Below are 14,041 nucleotides of genomic sequence, written 5' to 3'. Positions count from 1 at the left end.
TGGTGCCTTTCATCTAGTTGAGGAAACCAAATGTGCTTTTTTTTTTTCCTCTCCTGACAATCAAAAAACCTAAAAGTTTTTCTGCTTTTTCTGGTTCCAGTTGCACCTCCTCATACTGCTGCATTTTTCTCTAGTGACAGTCTGATGTTTTGAATTTTCATAGGTAATATTCTTGCCTTATTTGGTTTCTTGATCACATTGCAGAAAGTTACTTCTCTGAAAAGATGTTTTAAGTTATACAGTTGTGATGTACCAGTTTTCATATGCAATATTAAGGTTTAACAGACACTAGTTCTTTTTGGTTTTGTAAACTGACCTCTTGACATAATGATTTAAAAAAGAAAAAAGCTCGACTGGAGGTTGGTTGTAAAAACTTGGTATGGCACAGCTTATTCCGAAATTTTTAAATGTTGAGTAATGCCTAGCAGTCCTGCTGTCAGGGAAATCATTAGGAAAAGGGTTTTGAGAGAATGAAGATGGCTCCTGACCAAAATGCTTTTTGTGTGAGGGATACTTTCTTATTTCTGTGGTATGATTTGGTCTCTTCCAACCTTGAGCTGTTCTATCTCAGTCAACGGTTTACGTCTAAAGGATTTTATTGGTGTAATTGAACATTTATGCAACTTAGTCCTGCAAAGATTAAGCATGATTGACTGTCAGTTATATATCTCTAGGCTTTCTGAGTCAGCTCAGCAGCTTCAGATAAGTTATCAGTAGTATCACTTATGTGTTACTTCTTCTGCCCCATCCTCACCGGTGCCGGTCGCGTTCAGTTGTTCTTCCCCTGGCTGTTTAACTCTGGGGTGGATGAGTGAGGCAGGTTTCAGCGTTCTTCCAACACCAGAAGCAGCATGAGAACTCCTCCTTTATTCACCACTGACAGCTTTGGAAATAGGATGAGTTGTTCTACCCCCACTCTGGGCAGAAAATCCTGGTAAGCTGGGCACAGTATTAAGCCCTGGGTTATTCCCTGAGTGACTGCAATCCACTTTGTGCCATGGGTCACAACCCTTGCAGTTTACCAGTTTCCAGTGCACCTCATCACTGTCCACTTACCTAGGCCACACTTGCTCAATTTGTCTGTGAGGCTGTTGTGGGAGAATTGCACAACTGATCAACATGTAGCTGTTCCTACTAGCACACTTCTCTGTAGATATAAAAGGTTTTTTTATCCCTGTTTTAGCTTACTTTCTTGAGAAACAAAAATTTTAAACTGCTGTGAGAGGCTGGTTCTGGGAGGGGATGTTTTCTGGTGTATCTAGATCTGCCATTTTTATCATGGGAAAAGAACAGTGCAAGGCAACAGCACTAGTGAAAGGGAATTTAAAGAACTATTTTTTCAGTAGAACGTTCTGGTATAAGACTTTTTCTGGAACTTGCATAAAGGAAAATACATTAAATGTTTATGACTTACCCCCAAGTCACATGCCTAAGTTGAAAGTTTTGCTGTTTGTCTCAAACCAAAATGTATCAAGGATCCAGAAGGCAACATGAGCTTTCATGTGTGAGCTGACTTAGTGCTCCTGGACAATGCAAGGAGACACCTTTTTCCTCTAGTGTTCCATCATGTGAGAACTTTGGATCTCTAAAAAACTTCCAGAAACCAATTGTAGTGCAAATTGGGGTATGTTAAAATGAATAAAAAGGACTATTATCGTGAGCCTTCAAATAAGTTTTTATGTCAACTCTGAACAAAGGGATGTTTGAATGATTTTGCAGAGTCATCCCTTCTCCACCAAATTTGGTGCTGTTGGACATGAGTGTTGGTTTTCATTTCCTTTTCAAAAACATGATTTTATTATGCTTTTAGTCCTTTACAAGGATGCTGAAAACAGTGTTTTTTCATAGTAACTTTAAATGAAACCCAGCACCCAGCAGAGTGCCAGCACGGCCCCTCAATGGAGCTGTGGGCTCTATGTCCCGCTGCTCCCCAAGGCGCCCACCAGCCCCATGGAATTCCCATCCCATGAGAAGTTCTGCTCCACACTGGGACTTGTATGAGCTGGTGCAGCTGCTGCCTTTGAGGCATGGGGAGGGAGAGCCTGTTGGGGGCTATTGGTGGCAGATTAAAACCTGAATTCACAGCCGGGTGCTGAAGTGGTCTCTTCCAGAGGTAAAGGCTTTTGTAGCTTTTTCCAGTTAACTTTGAGCACTCCTGCCTTTCTGCTCACACAGTTTAGCTTTGACTTTCTTCTTCTTATCTGTCACTAGAGAGTAATTGTCCCTTTCATAAGGACCTTGCTTTAACCTTGAACAGCAGTTCCTGTGGCACCTGATGTGCATTATGAACTATATATACTGATGAAAGAGCGAGGTACAGTCCTAATGTTTTCCTTGATGTTTTCTTTTTAAATCTGTTTCAAGGAGCCCTTTCAGATGGGACATGAAAGCTTTCCCACTTATAAAAGTCCTTATGAAATATTTTTATTTTGAAAACAGACATATTTAGAATTGTAGGGAAAAAACATAGTCTTAGCAGGCTGAAGCTGCAATATCCAAACTGTTTCCTGTTGCTGTTATTTGTCCTTTCATCTGGGTCTAAACATGAAATGTACATTTCATTATTAAATGCATACAGAGCCTTTCATTCTGGGGAATACTCATGCACATGCTTCAGTGCGGATTTTTGCAATGCGTGGTATTTTACAGGCAAAAGGTTTATGACAAGACTTATGCCAGGGAGTGCTGCAACAGGATTATATACTGGAGAGGGGGAACTCTCAGGATATGCTTGACGAGACTCATAGAAGGGTTCAGATTGGAAGAGACCACAGTGGATCATTTTGTCCAACTTCTCTGCTCAAGCATGGACAGCTTGTTGTCCTCCTGGACCCCCCAGGTCGTTCTCTGCAGAGCTGCTCTCCAGCAGGTCAGCCCCAGCCTGTGCTGGTGCATGGGATTATTCTTCCCCTGGTGCAGGACCCTGCCTTTGCCTTTGTTGAATTTTGAAAAGTTCTGCTCTGCCCATCTCTCCAGCCTGCCGAGGTCCCTCTGAAGGGCTGCACAGCACTCTGGGGTATTGGCTGCTCCTCCCAGCTTTGTGTTCCAAACTTGCTGAGGAAGCATCTGCCCCTTCATCCAAGTCATTGATGAATAAGCTAAACAATACTGGGCCCAGTATTGAACCCTGAAGGACACCACTAATGACAGGCCTCCAAACAGACCCTGTGCCACTGCTCACGTCTCTCTGGGATCTGCCATTCATTCAGTTCTCAATCCACCTCACTGTCCACTCATTCAGCCCACTCTTCCTGAGCTTGCCTGTGAGGATGTTGCGAGACACGGTATTGAAAGTCTTGCTGAAGTTGAGATAGACAATATCCACTGTCTCCCCTCATCCATCCAGGTAGTTGTTTCATTGTAGAAGGTAGTCAGGTTGGTCAAGCATGATTTACCTTTAGTGAATCCATGCTGACTACTCCTGAGCCACCTTCTTGTCTTCCATGTGGATAGACATGGCCTCCACTCAAAGGAATAAAACTGGGTTGTTTTTCTGGAACAGGTATCTTCTTGTGCTTGCACCCAGTGGCAAACGTGAGCTGGCTGTGACAAGTGGATACAATCAGAAATTCAGAATTGCTTTGTGAATGGAGGGCACAATGAGGGCTTCCAGGCTTTCTGCCTCAGCCGGGCTTGTAGGAAAAGAAACAGGTGCAGAAACTGAGCTTTATTCATCTCATAGGAGGAAAGCTACAGAACTGCCAGGCATGCAGAAAAAGGAAATGTAAAAAAAAAAAGTGTAGATGTGTTGTTAAGGGCAATGAGCAATGCACATTCTCTAGCAGGATTAGGATAGGAACAGGAACAGACTTGCCAAGCTAAGGGAAAATCCTCTTTTTGAAAAATGAAGGGAAAAAAACCCTGTAATGAGGTTTGATAGGAAAAGTAGTGACAAGTGTTACCAAGAATCAGGAAAAACAGCGGTTAAATGGCCAAGCTGTGCAAGATGGCTGATGTTCATAAATCTTCAAAGATGAACTCAGCATTAATGGGAATAAAAGCTTGAGCAACAATGCTGGAGAGTGCTTGAACTTATTAGCTCACTGTTGTCAGTGATCCTTGCTGATGGTGTTTGAACAAGCATAACCTGAGCCAAGTGATCACTGCAAGTGCTGCCCTTCTTGTAGGATCAAGCCCAAGAGAAGTCCCAGAATGTTTTAGTTCTGCCCCAGTGTTGCACTAATGCAATTGTTTGATGGGGCCTGGGAACAGTAAACTTTCTTCTGTTATAACGTGTAGATTCTCCTGTCCATCTCCCACAGCCTGCAGGACATATGTAAAACTTCTGGAAAAGAAGTATGCAAGCAAAGAAAATTTATGAGGTAGCTCAGAGCCATAATGAAAAGCGCTTTGAAAAGTGCTCCTAAGTTTGTGCAAAGGCAGGACACAAAGATGCCAAGAGGAGGAATTAAAATGCAATGAGTGAAGTTAGTGGACAAGAGAAGTGCAGGGAGATGCAAAGCACTGTGCTGAGATACAAGTGGTGACTTGGAGAATGAGACTGTACAGGTATGACCAGTGCAAAGCAGCAAAAACCATCAGTGAAGTGCAGAGCAGCACCGTGTGCTCAGGGAAAGCAGCACTGCTGCCATCAACAGTGAGACAGTGATGAACACGTGGAGATAACAGAGACTTCCTCCATCTGACATGAGAGAAGAGAAACTTGCAGGAAGCCAAGCCAAGTGAAAATCAAATGACAGCATGGTGATTGTGGTAAGGACAAAATAAATGGCATACTGGGTGTTTTGGAAATCCAGCATGCTGGGATTGCAGGTCATGCACAAAATACAGGATTGCTTAATGAAAATCAAAGTAGAAACCTACCCTCATTAAACTGCGGCCAAATTGTTTTAAAAAATATAGCAAACAAAATGGATCCAAATAATTCATAGAACAATGAAAACAGGATCATGGATTCACTAGTTTCTTTAGTCACCTCCCACAGGATGTGATAGCTGTACTTGATTACCAAAAAACAAATGCAGAGAGAAAGAAGCAGCCCAGGAAAAATGAGATACAGCCACTGCCTTCAGAGGGCAAAGAGGTGAAGGCAGCAGCAGAGAATGGAGTTTTATGCAAGTTCTCCAGGGAACAGCAGGGCTTTCCCATGAAAAGCCTTCTTGACCTGAGGCCAAAGGCTTCAACACAAAGAAGAGACTTCTGCTCCTGATACTACCTTTTTTTCTCTCTTTTCCCCCCTGAAGAAAAAGAGGACTGATGAGTGATCTAAGATTAAAGGTGCAGTGTTGCAATTTTGGGGCATTATGTCAGTTGTGAGAGATCAGACTGTGAATTAGGGGGGAAAAGTAAATTGAGAGGCATTACTAGAAACCCCATTATTAGAAAATCCAGCAATAATCTTTGATAAACCCACGAATATTTGCCAAGCAAAGGCAATTCCCCAGTGCATAGGAAAGCTTTAGAGACAGCAGGCAGTGCTCTGAGCGTGATAAAAAATTAAAACCATTACAAGAGAGAGACCTGGGGTAGTATGTCCTGCAGAGCTAAAATGCTACTCCCTGGGGATCTGCAATGCAAGCCAAGCAGCAGTCTAGTTCTGGGCGAGAAAAAGAGGTAAAAGCTGCAACAGATTGTGTCATTTTGCTGCAGGTGTACAGCGTGGGCCAGGAGAGGAGGGCTGGCATGGAGGGCTCCTTGGCAGGGGGAGCTGATGCTGCTGCAGCAGGAGATCATCAGCCTGAAAGGAAAATTGGGCTCGTGTGGAGCTGGATGCTTTGCAAGCCAGTGTGAAGTTTGCAATACTGAAAGGGATTCACAGTCAGGAGAAGGTAAATAGATGAAATTCAGGTTTAGAGCTGCACATTTATCCCTGCAGAGGGAAGATGGGAACAAGCACACATAATAAATGGGGCAAGTTACCGTTTGTAGCTTATGCTTGCTAGGATGTCAAAAGATTATGTCACCCTCCTGAATCCAGGGGAGAAAAATTGATTGCTGTGTTTGGGATGTCTGAGGAGCAAGGAGATTGCTCAGCAAGTATTCAGAGAACTCAGTTTTTAGCTATAATTTCCCCAGAGGCTGAAAAATCTGGTGAGAAGACTCCCTGCTCTGGGAATTGCCGTGCTCAGAACTGAGTGGAGCAAGTACAGCACTTCAGTCTGTGGTCCAAGCCAAAAGAATTTCTCATAATATGTATCTTTCTCTAAAAATGCTTCACTACCATTGGATTATCACTATAGGCATCCCTATATATATATATATATATATATATATATACACACTACCACTGGCTCTTGCCTATATATGCATTGGCTAAAATGCCATGCCAGTATATGCATATGAACCAGTGATAGTTTTAGCCCAACATCTTTGATTGATTTTTTTTTTCCCCTCCAAAATAAACATGGTACAATGAAGTGTCAGCACAACATGTTAAAGGTGCTCACCAAAATACCTGTCTGGGAGACAGGTGGGATAGAAAAACTGGCATGCTGGGCTATGTTGGGAATTGCTTCTCTGGTTTAACTTGTGCTGTGGCCAACTGCAGAGCTCTGCTGTTCAGGGACATCTGCTGGGCATGAGGTGTTAGTCCTGATAAGGAGCTTGAGAAACTGAAGATGAGTTTGAGAAAGTGCAGAAACCAAAGGCAATCTGGTGAAAGCTGAGTTTTTCAGGGTCCTTTTGTCTCATAGAAAAATGTGACCCTCGTGTTCCGTGATAGACGACTATGTTTGATGAGCCAATATGCAGTGGTGGATAAAATGGCTTGAGTTGCCCTCGGGAGGGATGAAGGCATCCTTAGCAACATGGGTGGGTGCCTTCTGATCCTGGCTTTAGGGCTGTGGCTGGCTTTGGGATCAGGGTACATTTGGTAGGTTTGCCCAGTTGCAGCCCTGAAAGGACAGGCACACACAGGACTGTGACACTGCTATCAGTGAAGGCACTATTGCTGTTGCAAAGCAAGCTAAGCATCAATATGCTTAAGCAGAGAAGAATGCTTGAGCATGGCCTGCTGAGAAAAGGATCAGCCTTAGCTTAACTGACCTTTTAATGGTCAGTTTACAGGTACATACTTTTTATTATCAGCTCAGGCACTGGAATTACTGGCCAGCACTCCTTGGAGATAGCATATCCTATGGATGATGCTGTGTCTGATACCAGCATCCCAGCTTTCCACTCCAGGCATAGGGATGGTCACAAAGGGAGTATAGACACAGATGTGTCTATGGTCAAGTCCAACCTCTGGCCACCTGTTCCTATGGCTCTACCTGCTTGCTGTCAGCAATATAAACCCTGGACACACCTTGAGCCTTGTCCCAGTTTGCTTCTGCAGCTCTGGGAAGGTGGCTTCTGCAAAGTCTTTGAAATGGGAAAAATCTACCAGAAGCACTAAGCGATGAGGGGTGGAGGGAACATGCCCTGAGAAGGAGAGGACAGCAGCTGCCTTTCACTGCTCTGCTGTGCTGGCTGGGGTGTGTGTAGGACCTGCACCAGGTGGAGAGCAGTTTGTTTGGACTGTCTAGAGGTACCTAGAGGTACCTATCTATACCCTTAGTTCCCCATTAGTAAATCTTCCCTGAAACATTAAATACGAGTTACTTGCATTTAAATCTCTTCTGTTACTTTTATTTATCCTGGTTTGAGTTGGCAAGCAGCTTATTACATTTTGTCCTAAACCCAGAGCAGCTGTGCAAGTTTCTGAGCGAGGGGATCCCCAGCCCATGCTTCCATCCCCCTGAGGGATCACAGGCACCAGCTGTAGGTGAGTTTGGATTTTGTGAAATGTCTTTGGCAAACCCACCATCATGTCCTGGTCACCAGTGGACTGGTGTCTGCTGAGCCCAGGCATGTGGCTTGTGGCTGGGATGATCTCCAGTGAGCTGCAGGGTGGTCAAGCCCAGAGCTACATCACTTTGGTGTTGGGGGAATTTTGCCTCTAGCTTCAGTCAGCATTTACAAGTCCTGTTAAACCTGAATAACCACAATCCAGGACTCTTGCTTCAGAAACTCTAGTGAAGTAAATTTGTCTCTGCAGAATACTGCTTATGCACCAGGATTTTTTTTTCCTTTGAGAAATAGATGGAATTATGGATTATAGTTGCCAGTGTTGGTGTCTACTCTTAGGTTTTTTGTACTTTCATATGCTTTCCACTGCAGTTACTGAAAACCTTGTGTGAAGGGGGTATTTACACCTATTCATTCCCAGGACTCTGGCAGGAAGGTTTCAGTGCACAAAGTTCCCCACCCCCTCACATGCTGTCAGCCAGCAACTGCCAGGTCACATCTGCATTAAAAGTCACATTTGTTTTAAGTTAAACTTTGAAATCTTTAGTTAAGCTAAAGTTAAACTTTGAAATCTGTTTAATTACACTGGTGTAAACCCGTTTGTGGATGCTCCTCTGTGCTTTAATTGAAATCTTCATTGCATTGGTTTTTCTTTTGGAAAGCTGAATCTGTTTAAGAGCATCCACATGGATTTGCAATTGGTTTCAATAAATAGAATTAAAACCACATTTTGCTTAGATTGCTGCAAGTTTTAATGCAAACAGGGCCTTGGTGAAATTCTAAATCCCCCTAATTCTTCTGGAGCATTTCTCTCCCCTGTGACACTGAATGTTTTCATGTGTTTTCATGTGCATTGCAAACCAGTGTGCAGGTTCTCCAGTATCCAACCTTTTCCTGAAACAAGCAACCTACTTTGAGTTTAGCAGCCTCTCCCCTGCCCCTGACTGGCTCTTGCGCTTCCAATCAGGCACAGAGGAAACATTTAAACAGGCAGCCCCTCTGCTTTGCCTCCCTGGCTCTGCTCAGAGCAGGAATCAGCCATGCAACTCAGCCCAGGTAAGGCCACACTTCACATCCCCCTTGCGGCCATCGTACATTTAAAAGGTTTCTCCCCTCGAAGTGCTCCGATTTACTCTTTACCCCCTCACCGCACAAAGAGGGGGAGAGAGTAAACCCCTCCCGTGGCCCGGGAAGGCAAAGTCGTGGTGAGAGCAATTGCACACAGCTGTGGCTTTGCCCTGGTACAGCTGACACCAGCAGCTTTCCCGGCCGAGAGCTGAGGGCTGGAATGGGAGAGGCTGGGGGTGGGATAGGAAAGCTGTCAGGGGCTGCTGGATCAGCCCAGGTCCGTGTCCCACTTCTGCACAAGACTGGTGAGGATATTTTGGGCGTGTGGCAGCCCCCTACTCATCCTCTGGTGCAATTGGATGCTGTTTTCTCCAGGCAGTGGGTAATGCAGCATCAGGGTTGCCACTGATGAACTGATCCATTGCAGAAAATCCAGGCGGGCATGCACCTCCTAAAAACCTCCTCTCTACCTTTTTCAGAGGCTGTTAGATTACCCTGGTGCTTGAGTGTAATCTTCTGGCTGTTCTCTGTGCCCATGAATTACTCAACATGGCATGCTGGATCCTTAGCTGCAGGACAGTTTTTCCAGTTGTTTGTTTTGAAAGCTCTTAAGAGCAATATACTATCAGCTGAGGTTTCTAATTAACTCTGAATAGCTAGTCTGCTGCCACTCAAGTATAATTCTCATTAGCATCTCAGCTAACAAGCTTCAGTGTTTGCCCTCCTAATTAGCTTCTAGTTAGAAGTCTTTCCCTATCCTAAGATGTGCTGTTGTTAATTGCAGTTCCAATTGCTTTTACAGCAAACTCCTGAGAGACTGCTAAAGCTCTGGTTTATATAGCCTGATAGAGACCAATATCTGGGATACTTACAACTGCAGGTTCTTTTATTCTCCTGTAAGTTTGTGTCTTTATGACATCTTTATGCAGACAGGAGGGGGGATGGAGCTGCAGCTTTTAAAATGAATGAGGAAATACTTTTTTAAGCAGGTGGTAGAACTCGAAATGAGTGCTTAAAGCAAAGTACAACTTTCACAGCTAATGCTGCATAAACGGCTCTCCAGTTTTTTTCCGTGCAGCTGTCCATACAATGGCTAGTTTTCCATGCCCACAGGTTTCTAAGGGTTTATGAGTGCCCCACAAAATGCCCTATTGCTGCTGACTTTAAAATCATGGATATAGAGAGTGTGTCAGGTTGGCTATTCCTTCTGGGCTGCGAGCTCAGGATGGTATTTCTGTGGAATGCTCTTAACAGGGTTTAATGTATGCCTGCGAGCTGGATTAACCCCTTAGTCCCCTCAGCTTGGGAGTGCTTCCAGCACATGGATGTCAGTGGGCTCACACAGCTGAGCCCACGCAGACCAGGCGAATTGGACTGAGGGGAGCAGGGGCTGGGGGCAGAAGGGCTCCCACTAGAGCAGCACAGAACATCCGGAGGAGAAAGGTGAGTCTTACCAGTGTCACAAAGTACCTGAAGTTGTCAAGTGCTTGTCCCATGGAAGTAAAACCATTCTGTGCGCTTTCAAATCACACATTTAGTTCTCAAAGAGAGGAAAAATACTGCTCAGCTTATGGAGCTTTACTAGTGGACTTTTCACTGCAGACGTGCCCAGGGCCCTCCTGTTATCACTTCCTAAACTGAAACCCACTTTTTGCTGAGGGTTCTGAAATGGGTTTAATGTGTCAGATCCTGGGCATCCTACTGCTCTGGGCAGAGTAAGAAAAAGGCTGCACTGAAACCAAGTACTGAATTTTATTGTAGGATGCCTGGATCTTTCTGCCTTGGTAACTTCTTGCTTCTCATTTTCTAAATTGAGGGGTAAAGTCTTGATGATGCCAAGATAAACAAAGTTAGAAGATAAAGATGAGTCTTTTTTATTTTTCTTGGGGCAATGACTATAATCCTGTGATGCTTTATCATGCTGCAAGTAAAGGCTCTGGTTCTAGAGGACCTTTGGACCCAGGCAGAGTCCCCCTAAAGCAACATGTTGGTGTAAGGATGTGCCCCATTAATCCAATTGCAGTATCAGGCTTTTAGAAAGAGAGAAATTCTGGTAATGAATACACTTCTGGGTCATAACCCATTAAAAATTGAATTTAAATATGGCCTACTCACACTAATAGCAATAGATTTAATTAGTCAGAGATCTTTCAAATCTGCTTTAGAAGGATGTGTAAGAGCCAAAGTGGACCTAAGGTAACCAGGCAAGTTCAAAAGGTGGGAATATGTTTACAAAATGTTGCATATATGTCTGGTACTGTTCATGTCAGGTCTAATATTCTGGTCACAAATTGCTAATTATCATTTTTTTAGCTGTAAAATATTTATAATTTAGAATACGGTTCGTGATGAGAAGCTGATTTTCTTGATTTGATTGCTTATATCTAATTAATGTGTTGGAAAATGGGAGTAATGATGGTGAGCAAATCTCAGTGTTTGAATCTATTTTAGTTACATATCAAAAACGGCATATTTAAATGAACTGCTTAACCTCTTCTATCTACAAAACTGGATTCCAAATCACAAATATGTCATTTACTCTGCTGTACTTTAGTTCCAGATGGCAGCATAAAGTGAAGCACATGATATGATAAAACTTTTTTATAGAAGCTTTAAAGTAAAACTTGAGTTCGGGTTTAGGGAAAGAAAAAAAAATATTTCCAATGAGGGATCTGGAGAGAAAGTGTTAAATACAGCTTAAGATCAAAGGTAGTGGAAAGAAAAATTCAGAACCAAGGGTTCCATTGGTAAAGCAGAGATGCTACCAACATGTTGGTGTGAGCCATCAGACAGCAAGGCAGGTGTTAACTATTTTATCTATTTGTGACAATAAAGTAATTCCTTCTTCGCATAATGTTCACTTTGTGAAGACTTAAGTGCTCTTAGTGTCTGAGGGGGAAACCACGACAGACCACCAGAGCCTGGGCTGTAACAACTACTGCCTTTGCAAACTGCTGAACTGATAAAGCCACGTATGGAGAGTGTCTCATGATCTCTGTCCTCTTTACCATGGTCTGCCCTAAGTATTTTTCTCATCAAAACAGTTTATGCAGTGCTGGCTTATTGCCAAATTTATCACATAAAGTATTTTTCTTGATGTGATTATAAGCTAAATTGGTGTCATGATCTTTTTTCTTAAGGCAAGCAATAAATTAAATTGTGGGATAGAAAAATGGTGCTAAAGTACCATTTATGCTGACAGCGTAGAAAGAATAATCTTGAAACAACTCCTAAACATACTGATTGAGTAGGTTCCTCTACCTCAATCAGGTAGAATCTCGACTCCATTTGGTTCAGTAAATGTTCATGAGTTTTTCTGAGTCTGAAAATGGAGAGGATCTTATAACCCTAATTCTTCCTTCTAACAAGGCTGTGATCCAGGCCATTTCTTACAGCAGAACAGCCTTTCTGCATAGATTGTTAGAGAGGGCATCCTCTTAATTATTTATATTACACATACCAGGTGTGCTGATTATGAAATTTCCCTTGAGGCTTCAGAAGGAAATGAAATCCTAATAAATGCATGAGATAGTGGAACAATGCTAGAATCTCCTGGATGAAAATCAGTCATCCGTGTCAGTGATCCTCCTTTACAGTGGTTTTTAGAAAACATTACAGAAGCTAATCTTCTTAGACTTGTCATCCAAACTATCCTGGAGGTGTGAAGAAACTGCCCTTCCAGGGAACTTCAGTGCTTTTGTAGGAAACAAAGTAACATAAGGCTAGAGGAATACGTTTCTTATCTCGAGGAGGCGTGGAGGTGGCAGTGTTGGTATTGATGTTTACTGTGTTTGCAATTAGTATTACAAACAAAAAAAATTAGAAACACGGTCATGAAACCCTCTGGAAAATTCTCTTTATCAAAATACTGACTGGGGAAATCTGAGAACTCTGTTTTAGAAATATGGGAAATATGAACTGCTCTTGTCTTGGCAAATGGAGCAATTTTGTTCAGAGGAGAGACTGGTATTTGTTTGAAATGCTCGTGATCCAGAGAGTGTGCAGTGAAGTACAAGGGCAGAAAGGACCTTTCCCTGCAGAAGTCAATGGAGAAATACCAAAGATGCTGAACATAGGACCGGAAAAGGAGAAAGATCTTGATGTGAGAGACAACAGGGAAAGCAACACAGAGATGTGAAACAACATAATATTGTTCTATGATTCTATGATTTAATGTAACAGTGAAAAGATGACACTTTTTAAACCAGAGCAATGTGCAGTGACCATGACAAACTCAGTTCTCTTGTCACTGCACAAACAAAAAAATCTCTTAAGAGGTAGAATAGATAAATATATGAATGATTCTATGAATTTTGTTGTTCAAAGTAACAGCTAAAAGAGTAAGATACTTGCAGAGAACATGCAGCTGGTGAGAAGACTATCATGAGCTCAAGGAAGCATGTATCTCTTTTATCAAAAGGATTGAGGAGGAAGGACTCTGAAAAGCTGACGGTGTTCAGAAGAAGAGCAGAATGATGTTAGAAGTAAAAAGACATCTTTCAGAAAGTGGAGTTGATGTCTGAACAGAATAAATAGACAAGAGCATACAGGCAAGTTAAATAAGGCAAGGTAAACAAGGCAGGTAAAATCAATTCTGAGGGGCAACTTGCTAAACTCGCAGAAACAATGACAAAACCACTTCAAACACAGGAAGGGTAGGAAGCCTGTCCATCAGCAGCTTGATAGGCAATTGCAGTGTAATAAGAACACTCAAAGTACACAGGGTTTTTACAGCAAGGCTAAATAAATCTTTGCTTTGCTGTTCATCATAAAGGATCTCGGGGAACCCTCTCTTCTGGAGCATTTTGGTATCTGAAAGCATCTGAAATTGTGTTTTAAACTGAAGTGCCAGCAGAACAGGTTTAGAACAATTGGGTAAAATGCGTAATACTATTGATAAAAATAGGTGGTAGCCATGGTAGCCACCCAAGAGTCCCAAATGTAGAGTTCTTGAATTAATGGTTTCCTTTGATATGGATTAAATAATTGATGTGACAATTGAAGGTGGCAAATGTAATGAATGTTTAAAGGGCTGTGTACACTGGTAAATCGAGCCTTCCTTGGTCAAATTTATGGAAACTAAAATGAAGACTTGTAAATATGATATGTTGGGTAAATGTCAAAATTAATTTTGTAGAAGGAAGCTGTCATAAATCTGTGTACTTTGAAGCCTAGTAGCCCTTGGGCAGAGATGATTCAGTTGATAAGGTATAGCTGGACTTCCAGG

At 42.6% G+C, this 14,041-nt stretch overlaps 1 protein-coding gene across 1 annotated transcript in view; it reads left to right on the top strand.

Moving 5' to 3' along the window:
• Positions 1 to 10,229: 10,229 nt before the first annotated feature.
• MSANTD1 (Myb/SANT DNA binding domain containing 1) overlaps positions 10,230 to 14,041 on the top strand; it is a 43,072-nt gene continuing 39,260 nt past the window's right edge. Inside the window, exon 1 of the mRNA XM_051798393.1 lies at positions 10,230 to 10,257. The gene's annotated coding sequence lies outside the window, so the exon portion shown is untranslated. The remainder of the gene's footprint in view (positions 10,258 to 14,041) is intronic.

This window comes from Manacus candei, unplaced genomic scaffold (genome assembly GCF_025592945.1).
Source record: "Manacus candei isolate 608988 ecotype Guabito, Panama unplaced genomic scaffold, ASM2559294v1 h1tg000048l, whole genome shotgun sequence".
NCBI classification, from domain to species: Eukaryota; Metazoa; Chordata; class Aves; order Passeriformes; family Pipridae; genus Manacus; species Manacus candei.
The sequence above is the reverse complement of the archived record's forward strand: the minus strand, read 5'-3'. Positions and strand labels throughout refer to the sequence as shown.